Below are 19075 nucleotides of genomic sequence, written 5' to 3' on the forward strand. Positions count from 1 at the left end.
ATATTTTTGTAGTTTTTCAAAAAAGTTATCTTGAAAAACATGGGTATTTCACTAGGAAACACCTACTAACTACCTTTTTGCAAACATGCAATTTGACTCGTCGAATTTTATTAAAGATTTTCATACATAACACATAAAGAAATCATTATACGCAAAATCTTTAAAAAAAAATTTTCTTCTTACAAGAAAATCAAGTTAAAGTTCAACGATAAGGGGCCTCCTTTTAATAGGCGGACATGCTAACCTTTGCGCTATGGTGGCTCCACAGTTTTCAAATCTACGGTCAATGTCAACAGAACTAACAAATTTCTACTAGAATTTTCCCTTAATCACTATGAGCTCCGTATCAATTGCCTTATATACTGTATTGCAAATTATGGAATTCCAAGAAAAAACGAAATATTTTTATTTGAAATAATTATTTTTTAATATTTTTTCTACAGATAAAATTTCAATTAAAGTAAAAAAAAGAATTAAAAGAAAATTCTTACAGAATTATATCTTAGCAAAATTTCTGTTAAATGTATGTATTTTGAAACAATTTTTATGAAAGAAAATTTTTTGGCAAGAAAATTCCATGAATTTCATCAAAATCGGACAACGGAATCGAGGGTCAGCGTAATGGGTTAAAATTTACTAAAATGTAGCCTTAAAAAAATGTTATTGAAACTATTATTCATAAAAATGTTGTCTTTGAAAAAATTTTATAATCAGCCGACTTTATAAAAAATTAAAAAAGATTTTGTCTTTAAAAATGATTTCGAGGGGGTCCAGCCCGTGTTGATGTTTTGTTATTAGAGAATATTACGCTGAAATTTTTTCTTTAGAAAAAATTTATTAGAAAACAAAAAATTTCGTTAAAATTTTGTTTCTGCTTAGAATTTCATTCCAATTTTGTACTTAAGAAAAATAACTTTAAGGCGGCCCCGGCCTCAGCAAAATTCTGTCTTTGTAGAATATGATAAATATAAAATTTATCCATTTTAAAAATGTAACTCTAATTTTTTAGAATAAAATTAGATTAAATTTTCCTTTCCTGGACAGATTGACAGACATACGAACATAGTCATATTGATGAAGAAAAAGATTCTGAGTCGATCGTTATACTGATCAATGGGTCTATCTCTCTTCCTTTTGGTTGTTACAAACAAATTCACAAATAGGTACTAAAACGTACAAAATGGCACTTTCTTTACAAATTGAGCTAAAACGCTCAAAACTGCAATTCATTTATACTTTGACAATATATATTAGGCGACTTAATGATTTTTCCGATGTATTGTTATTCTTGGTACTATTTGGTACTTTGTTTACTAAAGGGGACCGATTTCTGAAATTTTATACGCTATTATTACAAAACTTCATATTCTCATAAGCTGAGTGCCTACCTAGGCATTTGGAAGTCCTACACTAAAAAGGGGATATCAAAAATGGGGGTAGCGAAGCGGACCACCGGGATGCTATAATTTAAAAAGAAGAGTTGCATAACTGACTGATCACTGTCCAGCCCAAACGGCTAAAGCTAGAATTATGAAACTTTGTACTAATGTTGGTCTTGGATTGGAGGCGCGAGATAAGACCGGGTGATATGATATGATGTTAAGGTACTAAAAAGTAACAAATGGTAAGAAGATGGGTAATTTTTGCTTAGGGTGAACGGACAGAGCTAGGAGAACGAGTTTGGGCTCAAGTGAAAGAAAGTCCCGAAAAAAGTCTTGAAGAAAAAAATTTTCGAAAATTGTAGCTGAAGTGGGTGAAATTTTGTACGGATTGATCTAGAGCTCTGAATTTTGGAACTAAGGTACACTTTGGCGACCTTAGATAATAAAATATAAAAAAAAGAGTTGCTTAACTGACTGATCACTGTCCAGCCCAAACGGCTAAAGCTAGAATTATGAAACTTTGTACTAATGTTGGTCTTGGATTGGAGGCGCGAGATAAGACCGGGTGATATGATATGATGTTAAGGTACTAAAAAGTAACAAATGGTAAGAAGATGGGTAATTTTTGCTTAGGGTGAACGGATAGAGCTAGGAGAACGAGTTTGGGCTCAAGTGAAAGAAAGTCCCGAAAAAAGTCTTGAGGAAAAAAATTTTCGAAAATTGTAGCTGAAGTGGGTGAAATTGTACGTTTAGTACTGAAATTGGTACTTTTTGTACGGATTGATCTAGAGCTCTGAATTTTGGAACTAAGGTACACTTTGGCGACCTTAGATAATAAAAAGTCCCAAAATGTACGAAAGGGGTAAACATTGAATAGGGCAGATGGATAGAGCTAGAATTTTGAAGTCTGCCCTAAAAACATATGCTGCATAAAATAAAAAATAACGAAAGTGAAAAGAAAAAAGAAAGAAAGCAAAAAATGTGGCTTCCACGGGCTCAAGAAGTTAAATTGGAGCTATATCAGGTTCTTGTCCGATTTGGACCGAACTTGACACAGTTGTTGAAAGTCATAACAGAACAATTCATGCACAACTTCAGCCAAATCAGATGAAAATTGAGGCTTCCAGGGGCTCAAGAAGTCTAATTGAAAAGATCAATTTATATCGATTTATATTGGAAATCATAACAGAACAATTTATCTCAATTTCAGCTAATTTTATTGGTATTTGAAGGGTTTTAGCTCCCCACAGAAAGCAGGGATGGCATCGCTAATGCTCTTGAGAGGTTAATAAAAACTTTTCATAGGGTAAAGATCCCTGGAGATCTTACTATTACCAAGACAGGCAACAGCATGCATATAGTAAGATCAAGTCCGCTAAAACAGCTTCACGACCTAGTCGGCTACATAGAGAGTTCTCTTCCTGTCAAGGAATATCCAATAGTAGGATTTCTTGATATTCGAGGTGCTTTCAGTAATGTAAAACCGACGTCAATCATTAAGGAGCTGAAGTTTCTAGGCGTCAAAACTACCGTAAGAAAGTTTATTAATAACTTACTTACACTCAAAAAAATTTACCCCATGGTTCAGTTAAAATGAACTAAATGTCAATAAAATTGAACTTCGTATAGCGCTTAAGACATTTCTATTGGATTTTAGTTTATATTCTTGTTAAAAATAGCGACATCATATTACAAGCTTGTTTTACGATTACTTGGCCAAATTAATTTTTTCTTCACTCTTGACATATGGTAAACAATCGTGTATGACAATATTAAAAATAGCGACATCATATGAATTTCTAGGTTGTTTAACGATTACTTGGCCAAATTAATTTTTTCTTCACTCTTGACATATGGTAAACAATCGTGTATGACAATATTAACTTGTTAAAAATAGCGATATCATATGAATTTCTAGCTTGTTTAACGATTACTTGGCCAAATTATTTTTTTCTTCATTCTTGACATATGGTAAACAATCGTGTATGACAAAATTAACTCATATCAAATAAATTACTGGAATAAAATATCTGAAATTTTTACTATAAGTATGTAAATTAAAATGTACAAATATCTTGCAATTATGGTTCTCTATTTGGTCAAAATTTAACTTAATCCTAATAAATAATTCTTTACCATTTCAAATTTTAAGTAAGTAAAACTCGTCTTTAAAGAACTTGGTCTGGTTAAACGATATTACTGCTAAACATTTGTTTAAAAACATACATTATGTGTATTATTTTCTTAATTGTCTCAAAAGTGAATACAAAATACTAGAGATCATTAAATTTCCTTTCCATTAACATATCATTTTGTTAAAACTAATCTCCGTAGTATCTGAATTTCGCTCCATATTATTCATATCTTTTATTAAAAGCTAATGTTAAACGATTACACAAACAAAGATATCGTTCATCTAATCTTAACTTATTTAATAGTGATAATTGGTGAAAATAGCGGAATAGAGGTATATCAAGTTATGGTTAGACTCGAATCATAAATGAATTGAATGTTGAAGACCATAGTAGAAGTCATTGTGTAAAATTCCAACCAATTCGGATAAGAATTGCGCTCTTTAGGGACTTAAGAAGTATAATCGGGAGATCGGTTTATATGGCAGCTGTATTAGACCGCTTTAGACCATATTTGACACGTATATTGAAGGTCAAGGGAGAAGTCGTTGTACAAAATTTCAGCCAAATCGGATAACAATTGCGCCCTCTAGAGGCTTAAGAAATATAATCGGGAATCGGTTTCTATGGGAGCTATATCAGGTTATGAGCCGATTTAAACCGCTTGGCATAGTTGTTGCAAGACAAAGCAAAACACTTTATGCAAAGGTGAGTCCACACTTTATGCAAAGTTTGAGCCCTCTAAAAGATGTAATTTACGGCCCATTTACGATCGCTCTCTGTCACTCCCTCTACTTTTACCATAAAATCCAATTCTATTAATTTCGCCGCCGCATGATTTGAACTCCCTTTAGGCTACCGACGTTATTTTATTCATCATGAAATAACTCTATAACATTATTGCACCGTGATAAGTGTCTCTATCAAATTCAATTAAAAAAAATGTAAAAAACACCCTAAACATTTTTTTAATAACGAAATACATATTTTTTTAGCCCAATTTTCTAAAAGAAGTTCAAAGATTAAAATTTTTTTGTAATTATTTTATTTGCTATCTATTTTACAATAATAAGCAAATTTGATGAAATTTAATTTAATTAAAATAAACTTGTACAATAGTTTACAATAAAACTATAATGGCTGGCAGAAAATATATTATTTTAGTTACAAAAATTTAATATAATTGATATCCATATGCTTTTATCTATATAAAAGGTAAATCAAAGACATGTGTTCTCTTTAATTTTCTAACTTCATCAGTTTCATAAAAATTTCCAATATGTTTTTACAAATAACTACAGTCCATATTGCAGATATCAGTCTTTTTAAAAATGGAATGTTAAGGTCTTTGTGCAGTGATTTATTTGTAAAATTGCTAAATTCTTATCATAAGTATCATCAGCACAAGTTGCTATGGTTACATTCTCGTTTGTAGACAAATATTGTATGCAAGATTGGTCCAAGTACACTGCCTTGAGGAACTCCAGTTTCAAGTTCACATATACGTGATGCAATCCCATTGATATTTACATAAAATAAGGAAGGGAGCTGGTAACATTGTTTTAAGTTTATAAAACAGTCCAGGGTGCCAAACTTTATCAAAAGCTTGCTTTATGTTGAGAAATACCGTGGCTGAAAGTTTGCACATAGTATTCAGTTCTCCCGATTTGACTTCCTGAGCCCCTGGAGGTCGCAATCTGATATAGTTCTCATATAAACCGATCTCCCGATTTGACTTCCTGAGTCCCTGGAAGTCACAATTTTAGTCCGATTTGGCTGAAATTTTGATTTTCAACAAATGTGCCAAGTATTTTGACTTTCAACAATTGTGCCAAGTACGGATTAAATCTATGTATAACCTGATATACATCCCATATAACCCATATCCCGATTTCACTTTTTGAGCCCTTACAAGCCGCGATTTTAATCCAATTTGGATCAGCGAATCGTTGTGTGACAACAAACATCACTGAGTCTCCCGTGTATTAAAATCTACTCGATTCATTCGATCCCACTCAGAAATGGCCAGCAAATCCTGGCAGAGTGTGACCATAACCCGCCTCTTGTCCTCAATCTTTCGAAGGCTCGACCTATGGTCGAATGACAGAGATTACTGTCATCCGCAAATGAGTGGATTGGATTCGATGTTGGACTCAATAGATCGTTGATGAAAATAAGGAAAAGAGAAAGAACAGAGCCCTGGGGTACACCTGCGGTCAATTTATGCTCATTGGATGAAAACCCATCTATAACGATAGTAGTGCACCTTGCCAGACCCTGTCAAATGCGTTGGAGATATCCAGATCTACAACCCTACTCTCACTAAACCGGTGGTTTGAGCGACCCCAACGTTCGACAGAAGTGCCATGAGGTCGCCCGTAGAGCGATTTCTGCGGAACCCACACTGTTGGTCGCTTACAAGGCCATTAGACTCTAAATACCTCACAAGATGGTAATTAACCATGCTCTCTATAACCTTGGAGAGAGCGGAGCATATCCCACCCTTCTTGGGTATTGGCTGAACGTTCGCAACCTTTCATTGCGCCGGGAAGAAAGATTGCGTAATGGATGCGTAAGCGTCGAAGAACACTTGCGCAAGACAAGTGTTGATATGCCATCCGGGCCCAGAGATATATTTACGTCTAGATTCTCAAGCACCCTTTTAACTCCACGAGTTAAAAAAAAATCTGGGGGGAGTGGTTGATTGCTATCCGGCAGAGAATAGTTCCCTGCAAATATATCTACCAACAAGTTAGCCTTATCAACCGGGTCAGTGAACGTTTGATCATCCTTAGCAAGTGTTCCGAGAACTACCCTTTACACTTTTCACGAACGACCAAAAGCTATTACTTCCTCGTGCAGGAGCAAGAACCTTAGTGCGTAGGCGCTGTTCGTAAAGAAATTTTTCGGGTCTTAGCACTTTGGCATACGAAGATCTTGCCTGCTTGCGCAGCAGTTCAGTATTGGCATTTTATCCAAGAGCCAGTTCCTGAATACCACCTGTTTCGATCTGATTGCATCTCTGCATGTCTGGTTAAACCAACTTTCGTCATCTGATTTAGCCGTTATAGTCTTAACTGGAATAAATGTCCTCATAACATTTAAAATTCTTTTCTCAATAATTTCAGCAATAGCATTTATATCGTCATCTAGAAAACATAGTTTCCAATTAAAATGCTGGAAGAATCCATTGAGCTCAGCCCAACGAGCTTTTTTGTATAAAAATATTGACCGCTTCGGGACTGGTACGAAGAGCAGAATACGAAAAAGATACTGAACAATGCAGTGGTGCAAGGGTATTAACTTCATACTTTTCGGGGTGTGCAGTTAAGAGAAGGTCAAGAGTATTATTTTGGTGCCCTTGGATACATAGGATATGTGTCGGTTCGTTCACTACTTGCGCCAAACTATTATGCGCAGCGAAAAGCCCAACATATTGACCCTTAGGAGTCGTATGACTCAAATGGGAAAGCCAGAAGGAGTTGTGCACATTTAAAATGTCCAGCGACAACGATTTCACTGCCTGCCACTGTGGAAATTGGAAATGCAGTATGTGTTCCAGTCCCGAATTTAATCCATAGGGAGTTAAATTCAGGATCCTGTGAGTCCAGGTGTTTGGAACACTACATCATTACGTACATATACTACGAGGCCTCTGTGCGAAATAAAAAGATACAGAGTGTGGTACCCAGGGATGTGAAAATCCCGTGGATCTGAATCCCCTTTTAAGACATTTTAAATGACATCTTGTAATAGATATACTCCTTTACAAAACAGTCATAATGTTTTGTTATGACTTTCTTTCATAAATATTCATTAACGTTTTTTTTTTGAAGATGAATGTGTATTGACTGTCATTGCATATGCGTGGGGTTTTTTATTTGTTGGCTTTTTTTGTGGCAAATTGTGTGTGTATGTATGGATGTATGTCCATTTGAAAAGTGTAGGTTTTTTGTATGTTTTTGTTGCTGGACACGCGTGTGTGTTTTGTAGCGTGTCGATCGTTGGCTGTTTGCTTTGTTATTTGGCAGTTTTCAATATTACTTGATAGAATACGATTCGTTAGAGAGCAACGGAAAAATGTGGCTAGAGGAAAAAAACGAATAAATTGTTGTAGCAGTCTGATTTGATTTTTAAAGGTGAATAATTCTGAAATTTAATAACAAAGATATCATTTGATTTTCTCGTTAAATTAGCAGATTTTGTGAGTATATATATATTTTTCATTTCTGATGTATCAAATACAATTAATAGCAGAAAGCGTCAATAAAGGTAAAGTCTTTTTAAGTAAGTTTATTATTTTATAGTTACTTCATTCAATAAGTTGTTATTTTTTGGTTTTAATATTAGGCATTCATTGTGGCAAATTCCATCTCTGGTGAATATAATTAAAACCACAAGCAACCATGGCTTTCCAGATAAATATTATATTAGGTAAGTTCTACCTAAATTGTTATAATTATGTTATGTTAACTTCAACTAACTGCAAGTGTTAATTTTTAATTTTGTTTTTTTTTTTTTGCTTGACTGAAACTTAAAACGTAATAATAATTTTTCAATGTTGACTTTTTTTTTGGTTAACAAGCATTGTACAGGTAAAACCATTACATATTTGCAAGCAAAATAATAAATTTTTTAGTTAATAATACTTTTAAACTACAATTTATTCCTCAATATGAAAGCTTTCGTTAAGGTATTCATGGGAACTACATATTTCTACTATGTAATGAAAATAAACCTTTATTTTATTTATTCTATGACGCTGAACGCCTGGATTGGAATCCTGGCGAGAACATCAGAAGAAAATTTCAGCGGTGGTTATCCCCTCCTAATGCTGGCGACATTTGTGATGTACTATGCCATGTTAAAACTTCTCCCCAAAGAGGTGTCGCACTGCGGCACGCTGTTCGGGCTCGGCTATAAAAAGGAGCCTCCTATCATTGAAATCAAAATTTGAATCGGATAGCTCTCAGCGATATGTGAAAAGTTTGTCCCAGTTCCTTAGTGAAATGTTCATGGGCAAATTTGCATTTGCAAATTAAGGATTACCATACGGAAAATTTGTGTGAACGTGGTATTAGAGCGCATAAAAATTTTCCTCATAATTATATCCAAAACATGCTGAAATTGATCGCTTATACCTAACAAAAATAAGGAGCTGTGTATACCAAACGGGACAAAAAAAAAACTTAAGCGCCAAATCATGTTAAATGTTACTCTTATTTAGCTCAATTTTCATTCAATTGGATTTCACTTTTTTTTTTGAGTGTAACAACAGACAAAATACCTGTAAACATCATATTTATGTTTTCGAACAAAGCGTTTTCGGCTGAAATTTCAAACACATGTGTGTATTAATATGTACTAAATACGTCAATAGTACTGTAGCAGTTCAAAAATTTTGTATGGTTTCTTTCAAAAGTTAAAAAATAAGATAGGAGAACAAAATAGTTACAGACTGGTACCCGAAGCCAACGACATCTGGACGAATGATGAACTACAAATCAATTAGGTTGTGTTGATTTGTAGGATGAAGATAAATATGGCAACTAACTTTATCAAAAAAGTTATAGACCTTAGTGACGAGCAATATATTACACGCAATATAGCAAAAATAGAAACCATATTAAAATTAAACAATTTTCCGTCAGTCCATGTTAATTTATGTACAAACTACAGGTCGCAATTTTCATCCGATCGTCTTCAAATTTAGTATGTTTTTCGGCCTAGAGACGAAGCCTACTGAAATTGAAAAAAAATCGGTTCAGATTTGGATATAGCCCCCATATATATTTTCGTCCGATTTGCAGGAATACTGCACCCGACTCCCGACGGGTGAATTTCATAGAAATCGGTTCAGATTTGGATATGGTCCCCATGGTTCGTCCGATTTGCAGTAATAATGCAATAAAATGGTCATTTATTTCCCGATTCTCTCAAAATTTGTCAGGAAGGATTTTCTAATGACTCTCGAACTGGTGAATTTCATGGAAATCGGTTCAGTATTAGTTATAGCTCCCATATATATGTTCGTCAAATTTTGGGTTATTTGCAATAATGTTGTCATTTGTCAACCGTAGTTATTACAGTTTGAACATATTTTTGCTCGCCGAGGTCCATCAAAAATGGTTCAGAATTGAATATAGCTCCCACATTGTACTTATAGGGTAGGTTTAGGGTATTATACAGTCGGCACCGCCCGACTTTTGGCCCTTCCTTACTGGTTTTTTATTTATTATAAATGTCTCGTGATGTCCAGTTTTTTAATAAATTAAGAGTATAATGCAAATGTAAACATATGTAAGTAAAAACCATAAAAGTATCAAAACAGAACAAAATATTTAAAATGCGTCTCTTGTTAATAGATTTCACTAAATAAACTCTTAAAAAAGTCGGAAAAAAGTCGGAAAAAAGCCGACGAAACGTCGAGAAAAGGATGAAATAAACTTTTTTTATTTGCGTTTTGAAACATATTGACCCTAACAACCTGCAAAAATCACGTAAAATATTATAGAGCAACAGTGGTCACTAACAAAAATAATAAAAATAATTAAAAAATAATCATTTAAAATCATAAATTTTTGTGGGTATATGCTTAATTACTATTAATAGACTATGGTGGGTTTAGCGGGACATATTTCGCATACTTTATTATTATCATTTAATTTTGGTTTATAAGGGATAAGATATATATACTCTCACTCTCTCCTTATGGTGGGAGACGACATACAATGAACCTAAATAATTAGGACGGTATGAGTGGGTGTTGCTTTTTTCATACTTCACTATCTTCGCATCTAAGAGATAAAACTTTACTGCTTGTTCATTTAATTTTTCGTCTTGTCGAAAACTTTTGAGTATACCAGCTAATTTGGATGGAATCGCTGAAGACACAACCGATAAAGTTATGCATTTAAGTAAGTTTCAACAACTTCGTTATCTATCCTCTTCGCTAAGAAAATAGACGGAAATACAAAAACTCGCAAAATAGCGAGTATACTTCCGCCTTCCTTAACTCGCCGCTTTGCCACAAATGCTTGCGACAAACTCAACAGCAAATACGAGATCAGCACAATGTTCCGAGTGTCACATTCCAGTAATTTGCAATTTAATATAATTTCAGGACGAACACACAACTTCATTGTACCGAATGGTTGGCTATCGTACATGTGATGCCAAGTTATTCTAAAATTTTTGCGTCATTGTGTGCGTTCCAAAATATCTCCAATGGCGGTACACTGTTGCACTTCAGCTGCGGTATGTACTCGTATCTTCAAACTTTTGCCTTCACATTGTTAGGCTGCAAATTTAACTCAAAACCGTTGCACTGCTAATACAGGCAATAATTAACATTTCGCTGGGTATCCAAAGGGTGAATCTCAAATAGGAGTTAAGCACTCTCCTTTGCATACTGTCCCACGTAGTGCTTTTAAAAACTGTTTCAATGCAATGTTCTAAAAGTATTCCACTTAGCTTTCAAACGCAAGTCATCAGGAAAATGTAAATGAGTAAATCACTGGATACGAAAAAATACAAGTGAACATGTGCTAAATACATACATAGGTGTTTCTACTTATGGTTATGATAAAAAGTACTAAGCCTTTTAAACAAAATCGAATTTTTCATATTACCTGTTTTTCCAAAAATCATAGAATTATTTTCAATTTCCAGAAGCTTCAAGCTTGAAGGAATCAAACAATGAATTCGGTAAGTATTTTATTATTTTTCAAATTTATTTCGAATAAGGTGTAAAATCGAAGTTATGCTAAACCCCAAGTTTAAGTTTTCGCTTTTTGTGACGACATGCTTTCAGCTTTTCATATTCAAATAAACACTTGGACACACATTCACTCCCAGAACTCATTCGTAAGAAGGCTTAATGCCTCATGACAACACAATGGATTTTTAAGCACTTTTTCAATGAAACTATGGAATTGAGTATTTCGTCAAACGAACCCCTCCACAATAAGAATGGAAGACAAAACGAAAAATGAATAAAAAATAACAAACAAATGAATCAAAGGAAGCCAAATCCTTTCTGAAAGAAACTTCCAATACGCTTAACGTTCGCACTCACACTTTTGCGGCAACAGAAAAGTTCTATTGGAAATGGTAAAAATTTCGCATCATCCTTCAAGTGTTTTTTCTTTCGCTTGTTTTCCTGTCATCTTGGATGGATGTACATACGTGCGAATGTGTGTGCAAGTATGTTACACGCCACCTAGCGTGGGGTGTTTGTATAGAAATACAATTGTCAAATTGGTACCTCAACATCACGTTTGTCATTCAGTTTGTGTCCTTTGTGTGATTGCCATTGCTTTGGCTGTTATTGTTGTTATCCTTGGCACGTTCAAATTGCGCCCCAAGTTTTGATTTGATTGAATTTTTCCACAGTTTAATATCGTTTCAATGGGTGTTACATTTTCAAAACAGAACTAAATGATACACAAAGCTGCTTTTTGTTCATATTTCGAGGAGATTTAGATGGTTTCATTTGTACATACATAACACATGGCGCCCAACTCCAATAATCTTCTTATGTAGCTAAACTATGCCACTACTCCCGGGGTCTGTTAATGATGCTGATTCGATATGATTTTCGGTTATTTAAATTGCCGATCGCACAAATCACAACAATTAACAATTGACAAGAACTATTTTTCACTTCTATTATTATTAGAGCCATTTAATCGATAATCTTTGAATGTGTTTCAAATATTTTATTGCACAGACAAAATATAAACCTATATTTGATCGATTAAATATGGTATTGATATCAAGAAAAATAGAAAGTGAAGTTTTTATGGTCTCTCCATAAAATATAATTTATTTAATTATAATTGCAATTGGAGAATGCAAACCTGGTGTATATTACACATAAATATTATTAATATTATCTTCGAGCCATTTAGATTTATATTAACTGAGAAAATGGCGCTGAGGACGAAAAGAACTGTACGCAAAATATTCTGTATATACATAAACTTTTTTGCTATAACATATACGCACAGGCCACAAAAACACTTATTTTTCTCATGTTAATACATACCGCTCTCAATGAAAAACACAAATTTTTGTTCATTTGTCAATTAAATGAACAAAAATTTGTTCAAATTTATAACCAAACTTATGATAGTGCAAAAAGACGAGTGGTAATGCTTAAGGCTCTATTAGACGGCATGCAGCTGTCTTATGACATGTCAACTTTAGCGCATGTTGTGTTGGACATATGACTAACATAGGCAAATCATTTTTCAAAATAGCACATGTAATTTTTTTTTTCGTTTAGAGAGTCCTTTATTCCTTCTGACAAAAACATAAAGAAATCAGCTGTTTTTGTTGTCAGTCATATAAAAGTAACCCCAATTGAATGAACTTGAATTAATTTTTTGTTTCCATTCGAGTTTGTTCGGAACAGTTGAGTGTTCTACTCACAATCATCCAACTCGGTGCACGTGCACTTAAAATAACAACAAGCGCTTGTTAATTTGTTTGATTTTTTTTTAACATTGATATACAGGGTGGCTGATGAATATTGCTACAATGATGAATATTGCTACATTTTTTTTTCGGTGTATGGAATACATTTTTCTTTTATTCATGTTAAATTAAATTATTAAATTAATTATTAAATTATTATTAATTAAATTAATTAATTAATTAATTAAATTAATTATTAAATTATTATTATTAAATAGAAAAAAAGTTATTACATTTTTTTTTGGTAGCGGCTTTCATCAGCCACCCTGTATAACATTATTTTGGTATTTTAAATTTTTTTAGATGGTAAAACATACATACGTAAATTTCAGTTTGTGGGAGCAATATTAATACAAACATTCGGTAGTCTATGGCATTAGATCTTGTGGTGCTTTTCGTTTTAGTCTTGTAAAGGTTTCCCGATTTGACATTAAATTGGCCGCCAGAGGTTTGGATGGTCGTCAATTCTTGATTTATATGACAATGAAATCTCTTCCTTCACTGTTTTTGTTCAGTTTCCCATGTAGGTGTGTGTTGATAATATATGTTGAGGCATTTGTAATTATCCTTACACTTTGGATTGAAACTGTTGCAGTAGTTTTATATTGGTATTTGAGGCGGTTCCCCATGATTGGATGTCATATGTCTACATTGCTTTCAATATGCATACTTGTTTAAGAATTCTGTTTTCTAAAGAGAGTTAGGTATTTCATTTTGCTCAATTGAATATCATATGTTGGGACATTTGTAATTATCCTTAGCACTTTGGATTGAAACTGTTGCAATAGTTTTATATTGATATTTGAGGGGGTTCCCCATAATTGGATGACATATGTCCACATTGGTTTCAATATGCATATATATATAAGAATTCCGTTTTCTAAAGAGAGTTAGGTATTTCATTTTGCTCAATTGAATATCGAGAGCCTTTCTTTTAGTTTGGATGTGTTTCTTCCATTTAAGTTTTCTATCTAGATAAATTCCAACATGTAGGGCTTAATCTTTCCGTGGGATCTCAATTTGGTTCAATTGAGCAGGGGGACATGTGGCATGTTTCAATGTAAATGTAACTTGGTAGATTTGAGTCATTGGCTTTTATATGCCATACCGTTGCCATAACGATAGTGAGTTTAAGTACTTTTGGAGGGCATTACTCGCTTTTTGTACATCTTTACTGACGGCGAAGACCGCTGTATCATCAGCAAAAGTCAAGATGACAGCTTTCTGTGATTGTGGGAGGTCAGCTGTAAATAAACGATATAGTAGTGGACCAAGCACACTACCTTGTGGTACACCGGCACGAATACTTTGTGGATTTGTAGAGTAAGCCCTCGTGCCATACCTTATCAAATGGATTCAAACGTGTTGTGAATTGTTAAAACCAGATGATGAATTTGTTCAAAAGCCGTGAATTTTCCGGAATCCAAACTGATGGTCAGGGATATGTTCTTTTTGATTTACAATTGGCGTTAGCTGTTTTAAAAATAGAATTTCAAGAACTTTGGAGAGTATAGACAGCAGACTAATTGGACGATAGAACTTTACTTGATCGGTGGGTTTGCCAGGTTTTTGGATCATTGTTTTTTGTGCAGCCTTCCATTGTGGGGGTACAAATCATGGAGTCAAGCAAGTTCTTTCAAGATTGTTGGTGTCAACAAATCATACCAGGTGCTTTATTTACTTTAAGGGGGCTAATAACTAGAGCCTTCGAAAAATTTTTAATAGGCAGATCAAGTTGGTGGGTTTCATCTAAGAATTTCTGAATATTTTCTGGCACAGCATCATTTGTATTTGGTTTAAATACATCAAATAATTTGTTTGCAAAAGCAGTTGCTGTTTCTAAGTTACTCTTTGTCCAAGAACTATCGTGGTTTCTTATTGGTTGATTTATTTTTGGGTATCTCTTGACATATTTTGTTACATTCCACAGAGAATAATCTGTAGACTTATTTGGGCCAAGACACTAAATATTTTTTTTGAAAATTTTCATTTCGTATATTCTAAAGAAGCGGGTTGAGTTCGGCTGTTGCTATATGTATTTTTCTCTTATCATCAGGAGAACGTGTTTTCTTCACTTTCCGTTTAATGAAAAGTTTTTCAAGACGTTTGTTGGAGTAGTTCGATTTCTGGGACAGAAGCGACGTCAATGGTTGAATATTTACAACCGTATCCACAAAGATTGGTGGTGGTTTAAAAAGTTCAGGAAAATTGGAGTTAACATCAGTTTGTAAATTTGAAATCGTTGCTTGCCTGAAATGGACGAAAATTCTGAAACTGTGGCTGAAAATTTTGAAAGTGGAAACTACATATCAAGTACGAGCTTTAAAATTGAGCGTCCCGTTCAGCACAATCATTCCTAACCAAAGCAAGCATGTCTTGTTCGATTGAAACATATTGCCTCAATCATTTCGTGTTTGAATCATAATATTTTCGTTGCACATGATTAATTTTACCCATTTGCTTAAACGGATGATCAAGCCTACACAGTCATACTCGTTGCAGCTCTCTCTCACCCGCTGAAACATACACGGAAAAATTTGCATTTAAAAATGTAACTGAAAATAATATCATTTTCAATTAAAAAATTAATTGATTCAATCATTTTTAATTTAATATGATTTTTTTTCAATTACAGTCGTAATTGAAAATTTTGCCATTTTCAATTAAGGATTAATTGATTCAATCTTTTTTTTTTTTAATCGATTCAAATGATTGGATCATCTAATTTTCAAGTATCGTATTTACAACTACTTTTTCAAAAACGGTGATTGATATTATCATTTTTGTGATCGAAGCAGTTTCAAATAAAAAATTAATTGGATCTGGGAATGTTTTAATAGCTTACAGCTGTTCTACTGGTCCAAATCAATCAATGCAGAAACGATTTTAAAGATCAATGGAATGTTTGTGATCGATTAAGGTACAATTTTGCCGATTTTAAACAGTTGAGAAATGTGTTTTGAGGCGCTAGATCGGTCAATTCGCCCATATATATTGTGTCGTAGAAGAAAGCGTTGCAGAGTGAAATGGAAAACAAAATTAGTGGAAACAACTCTTCTATTTTTGAATGGATCAATTCCAATTCACCAATTTTAGAACCCTAAGAAATTCGACAAACAATTTTTTTCTCATTTTCGCAGAGGCTGATTTCTTAATTTGATTACAGATAATTCCCATAAAAAAGCATATATATAGGCCTTGAGAGGCACTTTTCAACAAATAGAGACATTTTGGAAATCGATCAAAATTTAAATTTTGCATATCGCTCTAGATATCTCAATTCATTAAAAAATGGAATGCGTGATTTGTTGAGAATTTATAGGAAAAAAGCTCAGGTGTCCATATTGGGTAGACATTTTTGCCCCTATTATTATGAAGGGGTTTTCAATAAGAGCGCTACAAAAGGTTTTTTTTTTTTTTAAATAATGCAAAATCGGTTTTGGATATCAATGAAATTCTTTGTTCCTGTGGAGGTACGTTCGATGCCATTATTGTGAAATTCATACGTGTGTCGTATTGAGCAGTGGACAATAGTACGGCTGAAGAAAGAGCTTCGAAAAAACAGTTTGAAAACTTCGAGCTTGATAAATGTTTAAGAGACGTAGAATCTCAAATTCGAACGACGTCAAAGCAACGGATTAGAGCAACCAACCGTCGCACAGTGGGAGAAAATCGAAAAAAACTAATTAAAAATATATGCTGTGTGAGAACGGGTGGAGATATCTCTTTGAAATAGCTGAGGTGTTAGCGAGTTCGTGTGCAAAATTTCAAGGCTCTAGGTGGTCCTGGTGCGTCTTGGCTGGCCCCTAATTTTGGTCACTTCGGTACTCCGAAAAATTGATGAGGCTGTCAAATCTTCATTTGTGGTCCGATTTTCAAAATTGTTTTTTGCTGGATAGTGCCCAAAATTCCTATAAAAAAGTATGCTTGAAGTCTACAATATCTCCACTGGTTTTGGAGATATTCAAATTTTGTTTTTTTGTTGTTGTTGCAATTTGACCGAGATCTGCTTTGTATTTTGCAATTTACGAAGACATTTGTGGGTCGGTTTTAATTGTCATGCATGATTTGGATTCGTGACAAAATTTACAACTAATTTGCCGTAACAACGGTCTAAGTTAAAAGTTATACAGTTTGGAAGTCAAAAAATGTGAAAAAATTTTATTTTTTTTAAATTTTTTGGTAAAAAAGTACTTTTTTTCCAAAAAAACTTTTTGACATTTTTTGACTTCAAACTGTATAACTTTTACTACATATGTATATATATATTTTACATACTCGAGGTGGCCAACCTTCGATCAGCCTCAGGGGATTTCCACAAGTTTTTTGGAGAGTTTCTTTAAAAAACACGAGTCAAGCCGATCGGTCCATAAATGATTGTTTGGCAAGTAATATAAAATTTTATTTATTCGAGGTGGCCAACTCTTAAGCCCCATGCACCAGCCTCTGGATCACCTAGAACCCCAAATTCAATATTTCGATGTGTTACAAACAGAATTATGAAATTATGGTAGTGGGTATGAACAAAATTTATTTCGACGACTTAGCCTGTATTTCCAATGTGGTGTAGGTTATCAATAGGTCGGCTTTGTCCGACTTTAGCTAGTCCTTATTTGTTTTTTGATATTGGAAGGGGATGGACTTACCCCCTTACCACGATAGGAACGCCTACACTATAAAGTTAACCGAACGGATATCAAATCAAACTGATATCTCGGAGGACCGCTTTATACTGAAAAAACCCCATGCGGGCATGTAGACCGTTCGGAACAGTATGGGAGTCAAATGAACACGAATCTGATATCAAAGTTTGTCGCCAAGTCTCAGGAGCTCGGCCCCTAATTTTGCACTTATATTCATAGAAATTAACCATAAGATATTATGTTTAGTGTCACAATATGCTATCTTATGTCGATCCCAATGCATATATATTAGGTGACCGCTTTTGTCCAGTTATTGTATCTGCAAATGTAAAAAAGAAAATTAAATTCGCTTATAAAAATAACGTAAATGTATACTCCAAAACAACATTTTATAAATTATTTGGTTATACGAAAAATTCTTATTTGTTGGTTTATTTCGGCTTCAGGTCCTTGATTAAAAGTCGATAAAGTTAGTCGATATTTCGACTAATATCGTTAATCATCATCTGAAGGTCTAGGAACAGACCAAAATACAAAACAAAGAACAAACATATTAAAATCTCAGCTAAAAATAGTAATTCACAATGCAATAATAAATTCAAAAACATGTTTTTATTGAAAATTATTCCAACTGTCTTGCCAAACCCATCTTATACTATGTTCAGACCAAAACCGTTTTCAGCAAACGACTCGTTTTCCCTTTATAATGCTCTGAAAACGACTCGTTATTCCTTTACAATTTATAAGGCAAAACGACTCGTTTGCCGCAAAAACGACTTATTCAAAGCATGTGATCCCAAATAAATGCCTAAATTCTACCAAAAAAAAAAAAAAAAAAAAATTATAAAAGCAAAAAAATTTTACAGATAAAAGCTGGTACTAAGTTTTTTTTTGGGGAAAAATTTCCCTAAATCGTTCTTTCGGTGGTTTGACAAGGTTACCACATTTGATTTTTTGTTTTTGGGTTTCTTTGGTCAAAATATTGCCATTTACATATAAAAATTCATATGACATCAATCAATTTATCAGCAGCTTACGTACATGTTTACATACAAATATGAGTGTGTGCACCGCACTCAAATTCATATATGTTGTTGCAATTTCAACCAAAACTCACCCCTTCGAAATTAATAAATAATGAAACACAAAACTATTAAAAAATATTGGGTTGCCCAAAAGTAATTGCGGATTTTTTAAAAGAAAGTAAATGCATTTTTAATAAAACTTAGAATGAACTTTAATCAAATATATAATTGCCATTTTATTCGATAACCTTTTGCCATCTTCCTGGCAAATTTAGTATTCCACGCTCATAGAACTTCTGGCTGTTATCTGCAAAAAACTGAACCAAGTGCGATTTTATAGCCTCATCATTGCCGAAAGTTTTACCATTTCAGGAGTTCTGCAAAGATCGAAATAAATGGTAGTCTGATGGTGC

General features: G+C 33.7%; 1 protein-coding gene across 1 annotated transcript in view; it reads left to right on the forward strand.

Moving 5' to 3' along the window:
• Positions 1-2597: 2597 nt before the first annotated feature.
• The window catches only part of LOC131998558 (uncharacterized), a 39523-nt gene continuing 23045 nt past the window's right edge, over positions 2598-19075 (forward strand). The window contains exon 1 of the mRNA XM_059371007.1: positions 2598-2913. The gene's annotated coding sequence lies outside the window, so the exon portion shown is untranslated. The remainder of the gene's footprint in view (positions 2914-19075) is intronic.

The sequence above is a fragment of the Stomoxys calcitrans genome, chromosome 1 (genome assembly GCF_963082655.1).
Source record: "Stomoxys calcitrans chromosome 1, idStoCalc2.1, whole genome shotgun sequence".
In the NCBI taxonomy this organism is placed as follows: Eukaryota; Metazoa; Arthropoda; class Insecta; order Diptera; family Muscidae; genus Stomoxys; species Stomoxys calcitrans.